Raw genomic sequence first — 23811 nt, 5'->3', positions numbered from 1 at the left:
TTTTAGGGAATACTAGGAAAGGGACTCGGAACAGATGTTACACAATCTCTAGGAGCTGTCCACAATTTGAGGGGTGGGTTCTCCGCACACTGAAGAATGTTAGAAGCAGACTGAGCAGCTCAGAGCATGCCCGGGCTTGGCAGAATGAGGTGCATTTGACAGAGTGCTGACTTGTGGCGTGTGTGCATGCTCAGTCGCTTCAGTCATGTCTGACTCTGCGACCCTGTGGACTGTAACCCACCAGGCTCCTCCGTCCATTGGATTCTTCAGGCAAGAATACTGAGTGGGCCGCCACGTCCTCCTCCAGGGGATCCTCCCGACCCAGGTACCAAACCCGTGTCTCCTGTGTCTCCTGTGTCTCCTGCCACTTGTTATGCACTCTGAGGCTATTGTTGAACCTCATTGCATCCAGCATCACTTGGCTGCAAATACTCAGCCTCTGGGCCAGGAAGAACCTATCCTGCCAGGGCCTAGGTGGTCTGCTCCTCACCAGGAGGTGGGTCCACTGGCCCAGTGATGGTGCTGAGGAAGCGAACAAGCATCTGTGTGCTCAGATGGGGCACCTTTCCCCTGCCCTCCTCCCTGTGTGTCTGATCTGCGTGGCACCGCTTTTGTCCTGTCTCTCACTCAAGTTTGGTTGTGTTCTGGAGCTCTATCAGGATGCCCAGTTCACTCAGCTGGGGCCTGACCCTTTGTCTTCACTAGACTTGAGGCTTGTGAGCCCAGGCACTGTGTGTGTCCCCTTCATTGTTGTACCGCCAGGGACTACCTGTGTCTGACATACAGGGACTCAGTGGCTTACCGTGTGAACAAATTGCTGGCCATCCTTGTTATTGGACAGACTCTGTGCTTCCCTGCTACCAAATGCTCTGCCAGCTCCAGCCACTGCTTCAAGATGCGTCTGAGGATGGCTTGGAACTAAGATACTGCCTTTCATGTGACTACTATTCCTAGTTTCTAATAGTGCTGAATGTCTCACCTGCCCCTCTCAACCTCTTTTCCCCCAACAGATTTCCAAGTCAAAGTCCCACTTGCCTCTGGGACCTTGTGACTAAGCTGCTATCCAACCCCGGTCCTTGTCAGTGTCTCTAGACCTGTTTTATTGCCTTTGTAATATTTACCCCATGAAAGACGACCACTTATCATTTCCCCAAAGGAGAAGTTTTGGTTAAATCAGAAATTAGTAGAATTGTTAAAAATACATGAAATTAGGGGCTTCCCAGGTGACTCAGTGGGTAAAGAATCTATCTGCAATGCAAGAGACTCAAGAGTTGTAGGTTTGATTTCAGGACTGGGGAGATCCCGTGGAGGAGGGTAGGTCAACCCACTCCAATATTCTTGACTGGAGAATCCCATGGACAGAGGAGCCTGGAAGTCCATAGGGTTACAAAGAGCCAGACGTGACTGAGCACACACACACATGAAATTAACTGTATAAGTCATGATTCTATTTGTTTGGCAGCAGTGTAAGAATGACTTTTTTTTCAAAGCAGGAAATAGTAATAAAGAAATATCAGTCAGGAGGGAGGGATGTCAACGAGATGGTGGAAGAGGTGGTTCCTTCCACCTCTTTCACAGAAAGACCAACTAGCAACTGTGCACAATAAGATGACTCTGTGAAGATTCCAGAACACAGAAATGGGGCTGAGGCATTCCCTGGGATCACAGAAACCAGGAAACAATGCATTAGAAGAGCAAGATTTCACTTTGCATCACCTTTCCCCAAGGCCAGCATTGCTCTGTGGAGGGTCCCCCAGGGCCTCCACCTTCGCCTGTGGGAGGAAGAGAGTGCAAGGTTGACATCCAGCTTCCTCAGTGTTCCAGGATGCCTCCCAGGAGGGCCACTTGCCCTGTCTTATCTCCTGGGAATTCCTGGGGGTCGGGGGTGGGTGGGGAACCAGTAGGATTAGATGACCAGGGGTCAGCTAGAGAGGAAGCAGGGGATGAGGATCACAGCACACAGCACGTGGATCTTGGCGGACAGTGTTCCTCCTGGTGGTGGCACCTGAGCAGAGGGCCCAGCCAGTGGTCCTGCTTAACCACAGAGCCGAGCTGTGGCCCTCTCTGGCCAGGGAACTCTGTGGGAAATTCTGCCCGGGTTGGGTCTGCAGCCAAAGGGCCACCTGGCTGTAGATCTCATCCTATGGCCCCACCCAGACAGGGTGCCAAGCCCCCAGCCCTGACTGTTTGCTGAGCACAGCCTCCAGCTCTACTTGACAAGAGAGCCTGGAGAGAGACCCTGAGCAGCCTCTGAGCCCAGTTTGCTGCCGTGTTTGGGCAGGGAGCCAGGCCAGCAGCCCTGCATAGCATTGAGCACAGACTGTGGCCTTGCCCAGCTGGGGAGGTGGGGTACTAACTCTTCCCAGTCTCAGAGCTTAAGGCCTAGGTTGATTATTGAGCACTGTCGGTGGCCCAACCCAGTCAGGGAGCCAGCCCCATAGCATAGCACAGCCAGCACCCTGTCCAGTTGTGGATTACAGCCTGTGGCCCTACCCATCTATGGGTCACAGCTCATGGCCCTGTCTGATCATATGGTCAAGCCAGCTGCATTGTGTGAGGCTAGCATCCCCCTGATACCTGTCAACTTAAAAAAAAAAAAAAAACACAGCCTAAATGTTGAGAATTATGCTTTATTCCATGGGTAAAACTGAGGACTTAAATCCAGGACACAGCATCTCAGAGACTGCTTGCAAAGAGGTAAGGGAGGAGCCAGGATATAGGAGTTTTTACAACAAAGATCAGGTAGTCAGAACATCAAAAGATTACTGTTAATTAAAGAAAACCAGATACCTCAGGAGGAACCACCTGCCAATGCAGGAGATATAAGAGACGTGCATTTGATCCGTCAGTTGGGAAGTTACCCTAGAGGAGGGCATGGCAACCCATTCCTGTATAGTTGCCTGGAGAATCCCATGGACAGTCCACTGTGGTGGCTACAGTCCACTGGGTCACAAAGAGTCAGACACGACTAAAGCAACTTAGTGCGCACACACACACAAGCTAATTCTCCAGTTAAGGAATTTAGCACTTTTCTATATATGGGAAGATGCAAGGGTCTGGGCTTACTGAAATCATTCCTTTGATAAGCATCTCAGCTACCTGGGGGTCAGTATCCTGTGTTTTTCACCCTGAATTACCTTGGTCTGTGCAGCTGGAGGAGACTGCAGAGGCTGAGGGCTTGGCAGTGGACCGTGCATTTGTCTCCATCCTGAACCCCTTCAGGGCTCACCATCTGGGAGGCCATAGTGGCTTGATGGCTGCAATATCTTTTGTTTACTGATATGGCTGGCAACATTTTTTTCATTGACATATCAAAGCCAGACAACACTATAAGGAGAAAAAATGACAGGTCAATATCCCTGAGGAATATTGAAACAAAATCCTCAACAAAATATTAGCAAATCAAGTTCAACAGTACTTAAAGGATCATACATTATGCTTAAGTGCAATTTTTCCATCAAACAGTTCATGCCTGACCATGAGAATTCTTACTATCTATGGTCACAGGTTCGATCCCTGGGTCAGGAAGATCCTCTGGAGGAAGGCATGGTAACCCACTCCAGTATTCTTGCTTGGAGAATCGCCATGGACAGAGGAGCATGGTGGGCTACAGTCCATGGGGTTGTAAAGAGTCAGACATGACTGAGTGACTGAGCATGCAGTCACATGGTCACAGAAGACAGGAACACAAGAACAGCACTCAGCATGAAGGAACTGGGAATGGTCTAGCTTGTATAAACAAATCTGCAAAACTGGGGACAACTGCAGCTGGGTTTCTTTATGTTTAACTGACTGCTCAAATACCTACTGCCTTATTTGTATGAACTCTTACTATCTCTCTGCTAGAGTCTTCCCCTCTCCCCAGAGCATACCAGAACTGGAGGCTTACATGACCCAATAGACGTTTAGTCCAAAAAGGGGATTCAGACTGGCTTTACCATTCAAGTGGGTCTAGAACTGGGGTCTGATAAATCTGCTACTGTCGTTGCTCGTCATACAACTTGGTTTCACTGAGTGGTACAGATCATATATACACTGTGGAGTTTGCACAGCCAAGGAGATGAGTGGAAATTAAAATCCAGCCCATGCTGATTCTCGCACCACTAAACTGGGCACCCAAAAAGGGGATGCCTTCTTCTTTTTAAAATTTGTACAAAAACACTGTATAGGCAGCTCTTACCCTGGGTTTCACCACTGGAAACTCATCTCACTTTCAAGTACAGACCTGTTGGTGCAGTTGACCCCATTTGCTGCAAAGGTCCCATGTGCACTGTGGGAAGATAGTCTCCTCCCAGAAGCTCTAGGTTGGGACTCACCCAGAACCACCACCTCAGGGACCCAACATCACAGACACTCTCTTTCCTCTCTTTCTAGGATCTACTTGGGTAATCAGCTTTTCCTTTTAAAGCCTTTGTGTGAGCTATGAGTGTTATGGATTGAATGTGTGTGTCCTCCCCCAAATCTATATGTTGAAACCTTAATCTCCAATGTGGTGGTATTTGGAGATGGGGTCTTTGGTAGTTAATTAAGTCATAAGGGTGGAGTTCGTATGAATGGAATTAGTTCTTTAAAGGAAGACACCAGAAATTTCGCTCACTCTCTTTCCCGCAATGCGAGGACGCAGCAAGAAGGGGGGGCTTTACCAAGGACCCTATCCTGCTGGCCCCCTGATATCAAACTTTCAGCCTCCGGAACTGTGAGAAATACATGACTGTGGTTAAGCCACCCATTCCATGGTAATTGTTGAAAGAGTAAGACAATGGGGCCCTCATTTTTAAGGGAGGCTCCCTCAGGATTCACAGTTGATTTCCTGTTCCAGCCTACTCTAGTTGGCAACTCCTACCTAGCCACTCAATGGACATGAATTTGAGCAAGCTCTGAGAGATGCTGAAGGACAGGGAAGCCTGGCGTGCTGCAGCCCATGGTGTCACAAAGAGTCTGACATGACTGGGCGACTGAACAACAACCGTGGGTAGGTCTTGGCTACACTGGTTAGGTGGTCTGAATGTTGAGGGGCATCTTTGGAGTCAGGCAGCCAGATAGAACTGAATGTGAATTCCTGCATTGCCTTTTCAGCTGTGTGCCCTTGGAAAAGTGAAAGTGAAAGTCGCTCAGTAGGGTCCGACTCTTTGCGATCCCATGGACTATACAGGCAGATTCTTTACCGGCTGAGCCACAAGGGAAGCCCAAGAATACTGGAGTGAGTAGCCTATCCCTTCTTCAGGGGATCTTCCCGACCAGGAATCAAACTGGAGTCTCCTGCATTGTAGGTAGATTCTTTACCAACTGAGCTATCAGGGAACCCTTTGGGTAGAATAGTTAACCAGAGTCTCAGCTTTCTCTTCTGTCAGTTGGCAATAATGATATCACAGGGGGTTGTGGGTCCATTAGATGATGTATACCCAGGCATTATATAAAGACCCTTTTAAACCTGTCGCTGTTATTGTTACTACTGTTGCCCAGAGAGACCTCTACAGAGCTCAGGGACAGAGCCTCAGACGCTGTGGTCCTTTCTCTTCTCTGCATCCACTGAGGAAGGGCTCTGGATTTATCTTTATTTTTCATCTCAGGATTTAAAAGGTCACTGGAAGCTCCGGCACTGAAAACGCCCGATCCCTCCACAATAACTCGGAATCCGTGACTAACGGGCCCCTTCACATGAGCTGGCTCCTAAAGGGGTGATGAGGAGGGAGCCTTTACCCCAGAAGACAAAACAAAACCGGCACAAAGGGCTGGCAGCGGTGGGCGGGAGAGCGCTGTCCCCTCCCTGTGCGTTCCGGCCCTTCTCCAGCCAGCCCTCCCTCCGAGGCCCCAGTGGTGGGTGGTCATCTTTGTGCCCGGGGAGCCCCAGGACACCCGAGCCCTGGGTGCAGAGTTCTGTCCAGAATCCAGTCTCTCCATCAGTTCTGCCCAAAACAGCAGGACTTCATTGCGTGGCAGGGGACCAAAGGGCCCAGCGAAACCCGGGACACGTTTGAACAGTAGCCCGGAACTCCGGCAGAATCTGAAACCCCTTGGCACAGGCCCAGGTCATGGGTAACTGCCAGAGGCAGTCGTTCTCTTCCCCACAATGGTGTGAGGAAACAGGGAGCCTGCAGCCTGACTTTAATTACTGTCCTCTCTCTGAGCAGAGGTGGGGGCGGGGGGCTTACCTTTGCCCCTACGTGTCACTGCACACCAACTGCCCAGAGCGAGTTGGAAAACAGTGGGGGAACCATCACAGCTGCAACAACAGCGACTTGGACTCACAAGGCATGGACCCACACAGGGCACAGCCCAGGTGGACCTAGGCTGAATTCTATTTCTGCCTTTTCCTAGTGATGCCACTGGTAGTTAAAGAACCTTTCTAAGTGTTGGTTTTCTCATCTGAAAAGTGGGAAAAAGGACATTCTATGCTGTTTACGGTGGATCTGACCATTAGAAATCATGTATATAGTTATTAGCAAAGGCCCAGGCGGACTCCCAGGAGATGGTCAGTGCCCTTGTTTCTGTTTCGGATGTAACTAACTCTGCTACTTACAAGCACTGGGTAGGTCAGTCCCTTGACCATCTTTGAGTATCATCTCTGAAAGGAGGACACTGTTGTCTCTACATGATGGTTGTGAGGTGAACTGAAATGTGAACAGCCTCCAACACTGTCTGCCACGTTTCAGACACTAGTAAATATTCGTGGAATCTGAAAATCATGTGGCCAGAGGATACAGTCCCCTCCTTAACTGTGAATTTATTTCCATTTCACCTGGAGTCTTTGGAAGATTAAAGTCCTGTTGGCTATTTAATGGTTCCCAACTCTGAGCTAATGCTTGTAGCTGACTTTTAGGTCAGTTTGGTATCATTTCTTCTCATGAGATTATCATTTCCTTTCGGATAAGGGAAAAGTTCAAACACAAGAGCAGATCATGGGAGCAGAATGATCCTCAGGCCTGACTAATCTTCTGAATCACCTGGGGTGAGGGGACAGCTTGAGAAGCAGCCCCAGCTCCGTCAACACTGTTGAAGTGGCCAGTGCAGGCAGGTCAGGGTTGGAAGGCAGTCTGAAGACCACTGTTCTGTGCCACAAGCTTCTCATGAGGGCACTGGAAGACTGGCCACTTCTATTACCTGCTTGCTCCTCGGCCTCTGTCAATGTCTTTATTTTCTTCTTTCTTCATTCACACAGTTGACTAGAGCTTGTAAAAGATTGGGCTAATTTTGACACTGACCAAAATTATAGGATCATGTCTGGTGGGAGAGAGGAAAAAGGCCTTTTCTAAACATCTAAAAAGAATTTAAATATTTATATGCTATGTGGCAGCAAGTAGAGAAAATTGGCCTTTTGGCCAGTTACAGTGTTTGGTGTTTGGGTTAAAAATCCTGTTTGAAGAGGAAATCTAGAAATGTGAATTATAGCTTTAGTCTTGCCAAAATGGGCAGGTTGCTTAAACCTCCTTGAATCTCAGTATTTTCCTCTGTGAAATGAATACAGTTTCATTTCAAATGAGACCACTTGTCATCAGTATGCCATAGTGGGGAACAAGGGCATCAAGTAGTTGGCAGTGATTTCTAAAATGCAGGGCACAGAACAATGGGAAGACTGACAAGTTCTGCATGCCTCTTACTTGCCTTGTGACCTCAGGCAAGTTAGTTTTCATTTAGTCCCTCAGTTTCCCCACCTGCAAAGTGGGACCAGCAATGCCTAACGCCCACTGTAGTGGGATGTCATGGGGACAAAGGAGAGGGTGTTGGTGAAAGCACTTGGGAAAGCTGGAAACCTGTAGGAGATGCCCATAGTGTTGCAGTCTCCACTTCACGATGATGAGATGGAAGTAGTGGGAGATGCTGTCCCATTAAGCATCCTGGCTGGAGTCAGGACTCTGACCAGGCCTGATGGGCTCAGCGTCTCTGCCTCCAGTAGACATCCCCTGTGCCCTGATTAATTGCATTGCCTTCTCTTTTCTCTCTGTTGCTAATCTCCCTGAGGTACACGCAGGCCCAGATCCATTCTTTGGGAGAGGCCAGGAAGAATAGGCCGTTTATATATCTGCTCAGATGACTGGAAAATCCTTTTATCCTGCTTCACTGAAAACTGTCTCAGATCAAATCTTGGGGAATTCAAAAGCCTAAAGAGCCACCTAGTGATGACAGATGCACAGGACTCTTTGGGCAGTAGCTTCACTGGCATAGAGGTAAAAGGAATGAATTTGTTTTCTCCCTCTCTTCACTTTGTGCCTGCCCCGGCAACCATGAAACAGAGACAGATGCAATGGTGCATATTCTCTGCTTGTAGACCAGATTGTGGAGTGATGCTGGATGCAAGTTGGGGACCTCTGTGGCCCTGAACTGCTACAAAGCAAGGTTTCCACTCACAGCTCCTCATTTGTGGTTAGATGAGTGCATGTGACTGAGTTTTAGGTGATGAAATGTGAGTGAAAGATGTATGCTTCACTTGTGGGTTGAGCCCCTAAAACTGCCCATATGTGACCCTCCATGCTTTTTCTCCTGTGTGGTTTGATTTAATTGGGCATGGCAGTCTTGGAATTCATGCACTGAAGGTGGAGCCTTAGGTGGAAGGAACTAGGTCTCCGAGTCTTTATTTAGAGGAGAACTGCCAGTCAATAAGGAAAATCTCTTCTGGACTATACATGAGCAAGAAATAAACCTCTAATGTGATTGGGCTGTAAGTCATCTTTGTGTTTGTTACATAAGTTAGAGTGACCTTAACCCATACAGGTGTGCATGCTGGTTATGCTAATCAAATCGACAATAGACAGGTTTACCATGCCTTTTCACCGATTTACCATGAAGCCAATAAAACTCTATTTTCAGGGCTCTTCACTTACACAAGACCCTTCCAAGGCCCAAGGTGTGTGTATCTGCGTGTGTGTGGTCCTCTGGCAATGTGTTCATATGGCTATGTTTTGTGCAATTTGCAGAAGTTAAGATGTTTTTAACTGCATGCAGGGTAAGGATGGCTGTCTCCTACCTTTTCAACTTCCCCTGCACCACACTTCCCTTTGTAGTGGATGCTATTGGAGAGACCATGGGAATTTCTTGGATTCATCTAATGGGAAACTGAGAGGGATAAGTTTAGTCTGAGTTTAGAGGATATATTTATATGTTTGTCTTCCATGGAGAATTGTTATTGCCAGCTGTTCAGCATAGAAAAGGTTTCTGGGAGTATTCATGCCCTCACTGTGCAGTTATTAAAAGACGGTGCACAGTTAGAGACTGTGCTGTAATAGGATTTATTCTAAAGTGCCTGGTCCGGGAACAATACGGGCAGTAGAGGAGAAACAAGGTCTGATATGTATGGAGTCAGAGCTAGTCTGTAGAAATTTCTTCTAATTCATTACATATATAAAACTATAGAATATTCAGTTCTCATTGATGCTTTGTCAAAGCTGAATTTCTCTCTGAGAGAAATATAGTTGGTAATTTTAAAAAGCGTGTACAATTTTAAACACTTTACATTTCTCCCCTTTTTTGACAGAAAGTGTTGCTAAAATAGGAAAAATTGATAAAACCTTAACATGCATTTAAACTGATTTCTGAAAGATGTTTTGGAACATTTCAGTAAAAGTTGAATTACAGAAACTATAAACTTCTGATTTGACCTTATTTTGACAAATTTAAAGTTATTTTCAAAGAACTGAGAGAAAATACAGGTAACACTGACAATATCAAATATGAAAGCAGTAAATGAGAAAAATAATAAAAATTATTCTGACTACAAGAAGTGAATTGAAACAAAATTCTTTTCAGGTTATTCCCCAAGCAGTAATTCACTAGAAGAGAGAAATTTCAAATAGAAGTAACTATTAGACTCTTGGATTATTTGGTAATCCATTTACTGAAGAGTTGTAAGTTATATGAACACATCAGAAAATATTTGTTTCTTGATAATTCTGAAACTGAAAAAATACTATACAACTCAAAATACACCAGTGCAGCAAGAATATTAACAGCAAACTGGTTAATAAATACAACAATTCAAGGATGGTTTAAGCTAATCATTGCACAAAAAAATCTTGAAATACCCTGGAATCTTAAAATTCACACATGAAAGAAAATTAATAGAAGTTTCCCAGAATCTTAACAGCAATTTTAAGATTTCACATAATACTGTAAATTACAAGCTGTGAAGGTGAAAAAAATTTTCCTTAAATAAGGAGAAAAAAGAATCAATCACCCACGCTAAAGACTGTTGCCTATTTTCTCCATAGAAAATAAGATTACAATATTATTGCCATATGAAGGAGCAATTAAACAAAACACAGCCAAAATGTAGAATGGAAACATTTTGAGAGCAGTTAAGAAAAATACTAATTTACTTTTTTTAAAAATTTTTTTTTAGCATTTTGTGGTGTTTGTGGCATTTGATTGCTTTTATAAATCTGTGCCATCTTATGATTTTTAAAATTTTGAAATAAATATTTGCATGGCGATTCATCTTGTGATATCAAGTTTGTATTCTTTTTCTTGAGAGGGTCCTAAGATTGTAAAAGCTTCATTCTCCACAAAATCCAAATTCACCCTTGGGCCTGGAACCTATTGGTGCCTTTCCTGAGCAAGGCTCTGGAAGACTGACCTCAAGGGGTGATCTCAAAGGCCTGGTCAATGGGAGGCCCTGGTAGGAGAAAATAGAGGTTGGGATGCTTATTTCCCTGCCTTTCCCACAGGGCATGGGTCTTTGGTTCTGACAGCAGCTGTGTTCCTCTTTGGCTGTATATTATCGGGTCGGCCAAAAGGTTGGTTCGGTAAGATGACTCTGTGCTGTGCTCAGTAGTGTCAGACTCTGCCTACTACCCTGTGGACTGTAGCCCTCCAGGCTCCTCTGTCCATGGGATTCTCCAGGCAAGAATACTGGAGAGGGTTGCCATGCTCTCCTCCAGGGGATCTTCCTGACCCAGAAATCAAACATGAGTTTCTTGCATCTCCTGAATGGGCAGGGGCACTTTTTTTTTTTTTTTTAACCACTGAGCCACCTGGGTGACTCTAGTAGTACTTAATTGTCTTTAACGTCATTCGAAGCAATTTTGTTGGATTGTATTGTGACAGGTAACCTAATGAGACCAACTGAAGGCAGCACTTGATGAAAAGAGCCTGCAGTTAGTCAACAAAGAACATATAATCTGTCAGGATAACACAAGACTTTGTGGCTCAGATGGTAAAGAATCCACCTGCAATGTAGGAGACCTGGGTTTGATCCCTGGGTTGGGAAGGTCCCCTGGAGAAGAAAATGGCAACTCACTTCAGTGTTCTTGCCTGGGAAATCTCACAGACAGAGGAGCCTGGTGGGCTACAGTCCACGGGATTGCAAAGAGCTGGACACGACTGAGTGACTAACACATGTGTGATAACATGTGTCAGGATAACACAAGATCACATGTTTCTCTGATGGCCAGGCAAAAACTGTTCCATTTGGCTGGAAAGTTCTGATTCATCTGCGTATTCATCTTCAGATTTCAGAAAAATTTCAGAATTTCAGAAAAAATTTCAATTTCCTGGAAAATTGTAAAAGGTAGCTGAAATAGTTCTTTGTTCAAAAAGATAAAAAGTTTAGGGATGATGGAATTATGAAGTTGCCTGGAAAATGGCAGAAGGTAGCGGAGCAAAACGATGAATATGTTGTTCAATAAAGTCTTAGTGAACATGAAATATGTGGCTTTTATTTTTACTTAAAAAATGAAGGAACTTTTGGTCCAACCCAATAGTGTCCTATTGCTGCTGTAACAAAGCAGCACATTTATTGGCTGAAAACAGCACCAATTTATCAGCACACAGGTCTGGGAGTCAGGAGTATGTGTAGACTCAACTGAGTTCTCTGTTCAGGGTCTCATAAGCCTGAAATCAAGGTGTCAGCTGAGCTGGGTTCTTAACTGGAGGCTCAGGGTGGGGCCGAGGATGTCTGTTTCCAAGCTCATTCAGGCTGGTAGGCTCTGGTTCCTGCCGCCTTAGAAGCGTGGTCCCATTTCCTGGCTGGCTCTCGCTGAGCTGCCCACTGCTTCTAGAGGCTGTCTGCATCATCCCCATGTGACCCCTCCATCTTCAAGCCAGCCTTGGTATGTCAAGTTCTCAAAGTCTGAGTCTTCCTGGCTTCTCCTCCTAGCTTCTCCTCTTAGCAGCTAGATTCTCTGCTTTTAAATGCTTGTGTGATTAGATGAGGCTCCCCTGGATAATCCCCCTTCGTTAACGCCACTGGTGCGCGTGACACACAATTTCACAGCACAGTCTCAGGAGGCATAGCTTGTCACATTCAGTGGTTCTGGAGATGAGAGTGTAGTCTCGGGACCACTCCTAAATATTTCGCCTACCACAGGCTGCCTTTCCAGCTGGGTGGCCCTACCCTGCAGCTCCAGCTCTGTCCAGGAATTCTATCACTGTTTTTCTTCCCTGGGTCCTTTTGTGCCTGGGGTGGTAAAATCTTCCTGCTGCAACTAGTGTCTGGCTCTTCATCCATCACCGTTTCCCTCACCTCCGCCTGCATAAGGTAAGACCTTTGTAAAACTCTCTTCATTTTTTTTTTCCTTGAGACTATCATCTGTTTACTGTGAAGACTCTGACTGATGGAGCTGGGAAAGCATAGTTTGATGAGATGCCATTATTCTTGTGTTCTCCTTATACTCAGGATGTTAGAGCTTAGGTCCAAGGAAACCCATAGGGAGAGGAAGGAATTTTGCAACTATGAACTCTAAAGAGTAAGAATGTTTTGTTTGAAAGGTGCCGAGGATGGAATCGGAAAATTCTATCTTGTGATTTGGATAGAGCACTAGGCATGAATTCAGATTGCTTATGTTCAAACCCTATCCTTCATTTTTAAAAACTGAAGTACAGTTGATTTACAATATTATATTATTTTCAGATATACAACATAGTGATTCAATAGTCTCATAAATTATATTCCGCTTAAAGTTATTATAAAATATTGGCTATATTCCTTGTGCTGTATAATATATCCTTGTAGCTTATTATTTTTTAGATAGTAGTTTGTATCTTAATCCCCTACCTCATCTTGCCCCCTCTCCACTGGTAATCACTAATTTGTTCTCTATATCTGTGAATCTGTTTCTTCTTTGTTTTATTCACTAGTTTGTTTACTTTTTAGATTCCTTATATAAATAATAACATACAGTACTTGTCTTTCTCTGTCTGACTTATTTCATAATACCCTCCAGGTCCAACCATGTTGTTGCAAATGGCAAAATTTTATTCTTTTTTATGGCTAACACTCTATTGTATGTGTGTGTGGTATGTGATAAAGGGCTTCCCACGTGTCTCAGCAGTAAAGAATCTACCTGCCAATGAAGGAGCTGCAGGAGACGTGGATTTGATCACGGGGTTGGAAAGATCCCCTGGAGGAGGAACTAGCAACCAATTCCAGTATTCTTGCCTGGGAAATCCCACGGACAGAGGAGGCTGGTGAGCTATAGTCCATGGACTCACAAAGAGTTGGACAGGACTGAGCATGCAAGGACCATAGGCATAGGTATAGTTTACTCTAGTGTCATTATTATGCTAATATTTCTGTGTAATTCTCTTAGTCCCTTTTTAGGTTCTGCTATTTGGTTTGTTAGCTTTAACTGTGAGAGCAGCGATTCTGAACTGAGGGATTCAAAGCAGTCCTTTCACATCAAAGCATGTGCAGACGTTGTAGCTAGACTGCCTGGCTGTACTCCTTGCTGGTTCTTACCATTCGAGCAAGTTATTAATATTATCTTCTCTGTTTTGGTTCTCTCTTCTAGAAAAGATCAATAATAGTAAGATCTACCTTATAGTGTTATTATTAGGAATCAGTGCTTGGCACATAGTAGGCAATAGTGTCTAATAATTTAAGCTGAAGCTCAGTTTTCTAGAAGAAGGGGAATTCCCTTCCTCATTACAATAATTCCTGACCCAACTAGCTCTCCTTTTATTTACAGGGTAGGTAGTTAGAAGCCAGTGAAGGACTGAGGAAGGAGAAGGAAGCATTCCAAACTTGAGTCTTTTCACTCAAAAAATGTTTGTTGAATGTCTTCCATGTTTGCCAGGCTCTGTGCTGAGCAGTGGGGTTGCAGTGGTGAGCACACTGCACACAGTCATCTTCCCTGGAAAGCACAGAAGGGGTGGGAAGAGGAGAGGGACTGTGGCTTCCACAGGAAAGTTTTCTGACTTTGCTCCTAAGCACAAGTAGACATGTTCCGGGAATTCTTCGAAAGATGCTTGTGCAATTTTAATCAATTACATAATAACATATGACCACAGGCTCTGATACATTGAATGAAGATAGGGTACATATTGTATGAGTGTGAAAAGCTCTTAAACCTATACTAGCCAGAGAAGCCACAGCTGTCTGCTGTCTAGGAGGGTCCAGCTCATCAGAAGCCTATTTACTAGTTGTGTGTGTGTTGGAGGGGGATGCACGGAGGTTGGAGGAGTCTTCTGGACTTCCCAGGGGGTGTTAGTGGTGAAGAATCCACCTGCCAATGCAGGAGATGCAAGAGATGTGAGTTCCATCCCTGGGTTTGGAAGATCCCCTGGAGTAGGAAATGGTAACCCGCTCCAGTATTCTCACCTGGAAAATTCCATAGACAGAGAAGCCTGGCGGGTTACGGTCCCTGGGGCTGCAGAGAGTCGGACACGACTGAGCATCTAAGCAGCCGCAGGTGAGGAGTCTACTAAACAAGGCCTTGTGTGCATGCTCAGTTGCTTGAGTCATGTCTGACTCTTTGTGACCCCATGGACCGTAGCCCGCCAGGCTCCTCTGTTCATGGGATTCTCTAGGCAAGAATACTGGTGTGGGTTGCCATTTCCTTCTCCAGGGGATTACCTTGATGGGAAAAGGAGCCAGCTTGGATAAACTAGAAACTGAGGGTCTTGGTAGTAGATTGGGCAGGGCAAGTTTGAGTAGAGTGTGGCATCTGCTATTTCAGTTTTTTTCCTCATCCAATTCCCACTGGTTCTGGATCTGAGTTTTTGGAAAGCAGAGAAGGGGTGGGAAGAGGAGAGAGAGACTGTGGCCCCTGAAAGGGAGTTGCCTGACTTTGCTCCTGAGCACAGATAGACATGTTCTGGGAATTCTTAGCAAGACTCTGCAGTTTTTCTGCAGAAGTTGAGGTTCTGCATACACACATGGAGGCAGGAAAGAGTGGAATTTGGATTTTGACTGTTCCTGTGACCTGAACCTCACTTCCAGGTAGAGTGTGAACTTGGGGTGATATGGGATACATAAAAATTTCAAACACAGTCTTCACTGCTTGGAATAGCTATAGATTCTAGGTTATAGCACAATATAGCAAACACTGGGTTGTCTTTAATATGATGTGACACAGCTTGTTCCTTGCTCACAATTTGGAAGTGGATATACAGGACATTCAGTACAAAGATGACCTTGAACACAGATTTTGTTAGAGAATCCAGGTCCCCAACATGGCAACATTGAGAGGAGGAATTGAGATCTACATTGTCAGTGAGGCTTAATGAAGGCAGAAAAGACTCAGTGAAAATTACTCCTTTAGGTTTGGACCTAAAATGCTTAAGAGATGAATCACTGCAGTCATCTGTCCATTAAAAAGGAGGGCAGGGGATGCTTGGCATGTCTTTTTTTCTCCCCGAGGATAGTTATCTCTGTGCTGTTTTGACAGAAACATTTCCGTTCTAGAATCTACTTCAGTGAGTTTTATTCCTCTAATTAAATCCATCTTCTGGATTATCCAAGTACATATTCTAGGATAAATTGTTTTACAAGATTTTCTTTGAATGAATCCAATGGAATCTAACAGAAACCTAATTAGCCCCCTTAATTGGTGTGTTCTATACAAGGAGGTGCAAGCTGACTGCTGATCCTAGAGTGTCTTCACTCTGCTAAGAGCTTCAGCCTCTGGTTTTTGGCAGTTATTAGTTACCCAGACAGATGGTGGATGGGCCCTTTCCCCAAGGACTTGTGTACCTACAAGAGGACAAATACATGCTCAGTTTGAGAAGACGAGTTCTCTCTCCAGAAAGTAGTTTTATGTGTTGAACAAGTTTTATTTCCAATTTAACCACCATGATATAATATAACTCTGGGCCACTTGGGCAAAGCTTAATTTGTGTAAAAGCATGATACTGGCAGCCTTTGGCTGCCTCTGATACTTGATTGGTACACTGTTTTCATTGTCTCAGGCCCAGTTCACATACCAGCCCCTTCTTGAGTCATCCTGGATCTCCACTATAAAGGTAATATGGTGTCTTGGAAAGACTGCAGGTTTTGAAGTGACGCATATATTTGTATCCCATTTCTACAAATAGTTAGCTTCATGAAATTGTGCAGATTCCTTAATTTTTCTGATCTCAGTTCCCTGAGCAATACTAGAATATACTCAGCTGGGTTATTGTGAGGATGAAATCTGATATGCTGGATAGTAAATATTAAGCAGAAAATATCGTCATTTCTTTACCTGTGCTCTTCTAAGTGTATGACTTATATCCCTACCTAGCATTTACTTCATTCTGCCTTGTACTATCATAGTCAGTTTAAAGCTTAAGGTGTGCAGGGTTAGGTTCTGGTAACAAAAAGTTTTATGCACGTGATGGTTCAACACAATAGAAGTTTATTTCTTGCTCTTATAACAGTCCAGGGATCTGTTGAAGGGGATCTATTCTGTGCAACAGATGAATATATAGCTGAGAAAATTTAAATTATTTGTCACATGAAGATTTCTGCATTAAAAAAAAAAAGGACGGGCAAAGGAGAACGAGATGGTGGAGGAGTAGGTGGACGTGGAGTACATCTCTCTCCACAGATACATCAGGAATACACCTTCAGACACAGAAATGCACGCAGAACACCAGTTGAGAGTGGACAGGAGGACCTGACCAACAGAAAAGAATATATAGACCCACGCAAAACTCGGTAGGACGAAGGAACTAGGGGGAAAAACAGGAGTGTTAGTAGGACTGGACCTGCCCTCTGCGGGTGGGGGAACTGAAGCAGGGGTCTGATCCCCACATCAGGGCAATTGTCTGAGTCAGAGGAGAAGCATTTAAGGCTGAGAGTGAAACAGCTGATCTGTGGCAGCCTAAATGGAATGAGAATCAGACAGTCCTTGCTGCAGCCATACATACCCTGGACAGGGACGCAGGTCCCCTGGAAGGTGCAGCGGCTGGCAACTGGAGTTGGGATTGTGGAGCAGTCCCGGGGTGAGTGCTGCTGTTGACTGCGGAGAGACGGATCGAAGGGAGGTGAGGGAGGAGACTGTGGTAGGGAATGCCTGTGGAGGAAAGCCGAGCAGCCATGGAAGCAAGAGGATACTGCTGAGTCACGTGTAGTGGGTGGAGCCATCACCATAGCCTCCCTCCCCCCACAAGCCAGCATCAACAGCTGAACAATAGAGAGGCTGGCCCATCAAACAGCTGACACATTGAACTACAGAGTTGGACCCTATCTAGGGTACTCTTTTAAGTGACTGACATGCAGATCTACAGAGCAGGACCCCAGTCAGAGGGCCCCTCTATGTGCCTGACATGCCGAGCAGCAGTGAAGGACCCCAGGCAAGGGAGCCCTCTAAGTGCCTGAACAGGTGGAGCTACAGAGAAATACTGGCCAAAGAGGCCTTCTGATTGCCAGCTACAAGAGGCTTGATAAAAGACTCTGATAGGGCCATTACTCCTGCAGCGGAGGCAGTCCGTGTCCCTGCACACTTGGCACCTCCAGGGTCCCCGCAAGCCAAGCAGCTGTGCCACCTTCACACTCAACTCTCTCTGGGGCAGAGCTGCTACAGGCAAAAAATGTCTTGTATCTATGCATGCAGGGTCGCTTTGGTCGTGTCCAACTCTTTGTGACCCTGTAGACTGTGAGCTGCTAGGCTTCTCCGACAGGGAGCGGGGGTTCTCCAGGCAAGAACATTGGAATGTATTGGCCAACATTGGTTGCCATACCCTTCTAGAGCACTATATTTCCTGCTGCCCTAGCCACTAACTCCCCTCAGTACCTGGTGCTGCCAGAACGCCTGCAACCTAAGCAGCTGCACCATCTCCACACCTCGCCCTCATAGGGGCAAACCCAAGTCCTCCAGGGCAGCCTTGGGAGCAAAAGCCAGTGGATGACCCACATGCAGAGGTGGAAATAAAACCACAATTGAAGCTCAGGGGCAGTGTGGCTAAGGAAGAAGACCCAAAACCTTCCCACCAGCTGTACAAGTTGCAGATTAAATCCACATGATCAACTAGGCAGACTCTGTGTCTATGGAATATATGAAAGGTTATTGAGAGCTCCCACAAAAGAGAATGCACTAGTTTTGATAGCTGTGGACATTGGAGGCAAGAACACAGAGGAGTAGGACCAGATTAGAATCTGAGCTGCCCCCACAACAGGTCGAGAGATCAGCACAGTGTTGGAGGGCATCCTAGGGAGGTGAGGTGGACTGTGACTCCCAGTGAGGGAAAGGACTCTGACAGCAGTGACTCAAGGAAAACATTTATTATTCTTATGTTTTGACTTGTTCTGTAGATTCTTTCGGATTTTTTCTCTTTTTTTCCTCCTCCCCCTCCCCATTGTAGTTGTTGATTTTATTGGCACTATGAAATCTAATTAAGCTTTTGAGCTTTTGTTTATCATTTTTTTTTTCTGTTTTCTTTTTCCTCAGTCACATTTTTTATTGTTGTTATAAACCTCTGCCTCTATGTTGGGCTTTTGCAGTTCTGAGGAGTTTTCCTTTTTTCTTTCTCTTTTTTTCTTTTTAATTTTTTAAACCTATTATTATTGTTTTTCTCCATTTATTCCTTTGTTTGCTTTTCCTACTGTTCTACTCCTCTTGCAGCTAATCTTTAATGTATAAATCTTCTTTATCTACCTCTATTTAACTTTGCATATCTATTCTTTCTTTCCTTTCCTCTCAAAATATTTGTTAGTTTTATTTTCATTGCTTTATTCCCCAGTTGGCACCTTGCTTTAGTTTTATTTTCCAGTTTGTGCTTTAGTTAGTTTTATTCTGGTAGATATAATTTTTGGTTTCCTTTGTTTGCCAGGTCAATCTATTGTACTTTATTTTTATTGGACTGTTTTGACATTGCTCATGGTTGTATATGTACATGTGTATATTCCATTATTTTAATTATTATTTGCCTGATTTTGTAACTGCCATTTGTCTGGGGTTCATCTTTGGTTTCTCATTTTTGGATATTTGTTTTAATCTCAATTCCATAACAAACCACTTTGTTTCTGACCAGAGATCAAGCTCTGAGACTTTGCATCACCCAACCACCAGTAGCACCCTGTGCAGGATGCCTCATCTAAACAACAAACAAAACAAAAATACAAAGCCAGTCATCAGCAGACAGGATTACCACCTCACTCAGCCTTGCCCATCAGAGGAAAAACAAACAAACAAAAACTCAGCACAAATCTCACCCTTTAAGAAGCTTACACAAACCACTGGACCAAACTTGGGAGGGCAGAAACCAAAAGGAAGAAAGAATTCAATCTTGAAGCCTGGGAAAAGGAGACCACAAACACAATAAGTTAAAAAAAATAATGAAAAGGCAGAGAAATACTACAGCAATGAAGGAACAAACTAGAAATACAGAAGTCCAAATAAATAAAGAGGAAATAGGCAAACTACCTGAAAAAAAATTCAGAATAATGATAGTAAAGATGATTAAATACCTTGAAAGCAAAATGGAGAAAATGCAAGAATCAATTAACAAAGATCTAGAAGGATTAAAGAATAAACATGCAGCGACAAACAATTACTGAAATTAAAAATACTCTAGAAGGAATCAATAGCAGAATATCTGAAGCAGAAGAACGAATCAGTGTGCTGGAAGATAAAATGGTGGAAATAACTTCGGAAGAGCAGAATAAAGTAAAAAGAATGAAAAAAACTGAGGATAGTCTCAGAGGCCTCTGGGACAATATCAGATGCACCAACATCTGAATTATAGGGGTCCCAGAAGAAGAAAAGAAAAAGTAAGAGTATGAGAATATTTTTGAAGAGATTATAGTTGAAAATTTCCCCAACATAAAAAAGGAAATAGTCAGTCAAGTCTAAGAGGCACAAAGAGTCCATACAGAATAAACCCAAGGAGAAACATGCCATGACACATACTAATCAAACTAACAAAGATTAAACACAAAGAAAGAATATTAAAAGCAGCAAAGGAGAAACAACAAGTAACATACAAAGGAAACCCCATACACTCAACAGCCGATCTTTCAGCAGAAACTCTGCAGGCCAGAAGGGAATGACAGGATATATTTAAAGGACTAAAAGGGAAAAATCTACAGCCAAGGTTACTGTACCTAGGAAGGATCTCATTCAAAATTGATGGAGAAATCAAAAGCTTTTCAGGCAAGCAAAAGTTAAGAGAATTCAGTACCACCAAATCAGCTTTACAAAAAATGTTAAAGGGACTTATATAGTCAAGAAATACAAGAGAAGAAAAAAGACCTACAAAATCAACCCCAAACATTTAAGAAAATGGCAATAGGAACATACATATCAATAATTACTTTAAAGGTAAATAGATTAAATGCTCCAACCAAATGACACAGACTGGCTGAATGGATACAAAAACAAGACCCGTATATATGCTGTCTACAAGAAACTCACTTCACACCTAAAGACACATATAGACTGAAAGTGAGAGGATGGAAAAATATATTCCATGCAAATGGGAAGCAAAAGAAAGCTGGAGTAGCAATCCTCATATCAGACAAAATAGACCTTAAAATAAAGATGATTACAAAAGATAAGGAAGGACACTACATAGTAATCAAGGGATCAATCCAAGAGGAAGACATAACAAGTTGTAAATATCTATGCACCTAACATAGGAACACCTCAATATGTAAGACAAACACTAACAGACATAAAAGGTGAAATTGACAGTAACACAATAATAGTAGGAGACTTTAACACCCCACTCACACCAATGGACAGATCATCAAAACAGAAAATTAATAAGGAAACACCTTCTTCTCAAGTGCACGTGGAACATACTCCAGGATAGACCACATCTTGGGTCACAAATCAAACCTCAGTAAATTTAAGAATATTGAAATCATATCAAGCATCTTCTCTGACCAAAACACTATTAGACTAGATATCAATTACAAGAAAAAAACTGTAAGAAACATAGACACATGGAGATTAAACAACACATTTCTAAATAACCAATGGGTTACTGAAGAAATCAAAAAATTTCTAGAAACAAATGACAATGAAAACATGACAACTCAAAACCTATGGGATACAGCAAAAGAAGTTCTAAGAGGGAAGTTTATAGCAATACAATCCTACCTCAAGAAACAAGAAAAACATCAAATAGACAACCTAAATTTACACCTAAAACAACTGGAAAATAAGAACAAAAAAAAAATCCCAAAATTAGTAGAAGGAAAGAAATCGTAAAGATCTGAGCAGAAATAAATGAAAAAGAAATGAAAGAAACAATAATAAAGATTAATAAAACTAAAAGGTGGTTCTTTTAGAGAAGATAAGCAAAATTGACAAACCTTTAGCCAGACTCATCAAGAAAAAAAAGAGAGAAGAATCAAATCAACAAAATTAGAAATGAAAAAGGAGAGGTTACTATAGGCAATGCAGTAATACAAAGGATTATAAGAGACTATTATGAACAACTATATGGCAATAAAATGCATAACCTGGAAGAAATGGACAGATTCTTAGAAAAGTACAATCTTCTGAGACTGAACAAGGAAGAAATAGAAATTATGAACAACCCAATTACAAGCACTGAAATTGAAGCTGTGATAAAAAATCTCGCTCAAAACAAAAGCCCAGGACCAGATGGCTTCACAGGAGAATTGTATCAAACATTTAGAGAAGAGCTAATGCCTATCCTTCAAAAACTCTTTCAAAAAATTGCAGAGGAAGGAACACTTCCAAGCTCATTCTACGAGGCCACCATCACCCTGATACCAAAACCAGACAAAGATAACACACAAAAAGAAAACTACAGGACAACATCACTGATGAACATAGATGCAAAAGTCCTCAACAAAATTTTAGCAAACAGAATTCAGCAACACATCAAAAAGCTCATACACCATGATCAAGTTGGGTTTATTCCAGGAATGCAAGGGGTCTTCAGTATATGAAAATCAATGAATGTGATATGCCATATGAACAAATTGAAAGATAAAAACCATATGATAATCTCAATAGATGCCGGAAATGCCTTTTCCAAAATTCAGCATCTATTTATGATTAAAACTCTTCAAAAAATGGGCATAGGCGGAACCTACCTCAACATAGTAAAGGCTATATATGATAAACCTACAGCAAACATTATTCTCAATGGTGAAAAACTGAAAGCATTCTCCCTAAGATCAGGAACAAGACAAGGATATCCACTTTCGCCACTATTATTCAACATAGTTCTGGAATCCTAGCTTCAGCAATCAAAGAAAAAGAAATAAAGGGAATCCAGATCAAAAAAGAAGAAGTAATTCTCACTGTTTGCAGATGACATGATACTGTACATAGAAAACACTAAAGATTGTATCAGAAAATTACTAGAGCTAATCAGTGAATTTAGCAAAGTTTCAGGATACAGAATCAATACACAGAAATCACTTGTATTTTGATATACTAACAATGAAAAATCAGAAAGAGAAATTAAGGAATCAATCCCATTCACCATTGCAACAAAAAGAATTAAATATCCAGGAATAAATTTACCTAAGAAGACTAAAGAACTGTACACAGAAAATTATAAGACACTGATGAAAGAAATCAAAGACAACATAAGCAGATGGAGAGATAGTCCATGTTCCTGGGTAGGAAGAATCAATATTGTGAAAATGATTATACTACCAAAGGCAATCTACAAATTCAATGTGATCCCTATCAAATTACCAGTGGCATTTTTCACAGAACTAGAACAAAAAAATTCACAATTCATATGGAAACACAAAAGACCCCGAATAGCCAAAGCAGTCTTGAGAAAGAAGAATGAAGGTGGAGGAATCAACTTTCCTGACTTCAAATTATACTACAAAGCTACAGTCATCAAGACAATATGGTACTGGCCCCAAAACAGAAATATAGACCAATGGAACAAGACAGAAAGCCCAGAAATAAACTCATGCACCTATGTGTACCTTAATTTTTACAAAGGAGGTAAGAATATACAATGGGGCAAAGAAAGCCTCTTCAATAAATCATCTTGGGGAAACTGGACAGCTACGTGTAAAAGAATGAAATTATAACACTTCCTAACACTGTACACAAAGATAAACTCAAAATGGATTAAAGACCTAAATGAAAGAACAGAAACTATAAAACTCTTAGAGGAAAACATAGGCAGAACACTCAACGACATAAATCAAAGCAAGATCCTCCATGACCCACCTCCTGGAGTAACAGAAATAAAAACAACAGTAAACAAGTGGGACCTGAGTAAACTTAAAAGCTTTTGCACAGCAAAGGAAACTATAAGCAAGGTGCAAAGACAACCCTCAGAATGGGAGAAAATAATAGCAAACAAAACAAGTGACAAAGGATTAATTTCCAATCTATACAAGCAGCTCATACAACTCAATACCAGAAAAATAAACAACCCATCAAAAAGTGTGAAAAAGACTTAAACAGACGTTTCTCCAAAGAAGACATACAGATGGCTAACAAACATGTGAAAAGATGCTCAACATCGCTCATTATTAGAGAAATGCAAATGAAAACTACCATGAGATATCACCTCATACTGGTCAGAATGGCCATCGTCAAAAAGTCTACAAACAATAAACGCTCGAGAGGGTGTGGAGAAAAGGGAATGCTCTTGCACTGTTGGTGGGAATGTAAATTGATACAGCCACTCTGGAAGACGGTACGGAGACTCCTTAAAAAACTA

At 42.9% G+C, this 23811-nt stretch overlaps 1 long non-coding RNA gene across 1 annotated transcript; it reads left to right on the top strand.

Moving 5' to 3' along the window:
* Positions 1–4989: 4989 nt before the first annotated feature.
* LOC145524506 (uncharacterized) lies at positions 4990–19250 on the top strand. Its single transcript, XR_014067612.1, has 3 exons — positions 4990–5200; positions 13260–13465; positions 16570–19250. It is a non-coding gene; the product is annotated as an uncharacterized LOC145524506 (long non-coding RNA).
* The last annotated feature ends 4561 nt before the right edge of the window (positions 19251–23811 follow it).

The sequence above is a fragment of the Giraffa tippelskirchi genome, chromosome 10 (genome assembly GCF_054371585.1).
Source record: "Giraffa tippelskirchi isolate mGirTip1 chromosome 10, T2T-mGirTip1v1.2.pri, whole genome shotgun sequence".
In the NCBI taxonomy this organism is placed as follows: domain Eukaryota; kingdom Metazoa; phylum Chordata; class Mammalia; order Artiodactyla; family Giraffidae; genus Giraffa; species Giraffa tippelskirchi.
Note: the sequence above shows the minus strand (reverse complement) of the source record. Positions and strands in the feature narration are given on the sequence as shown.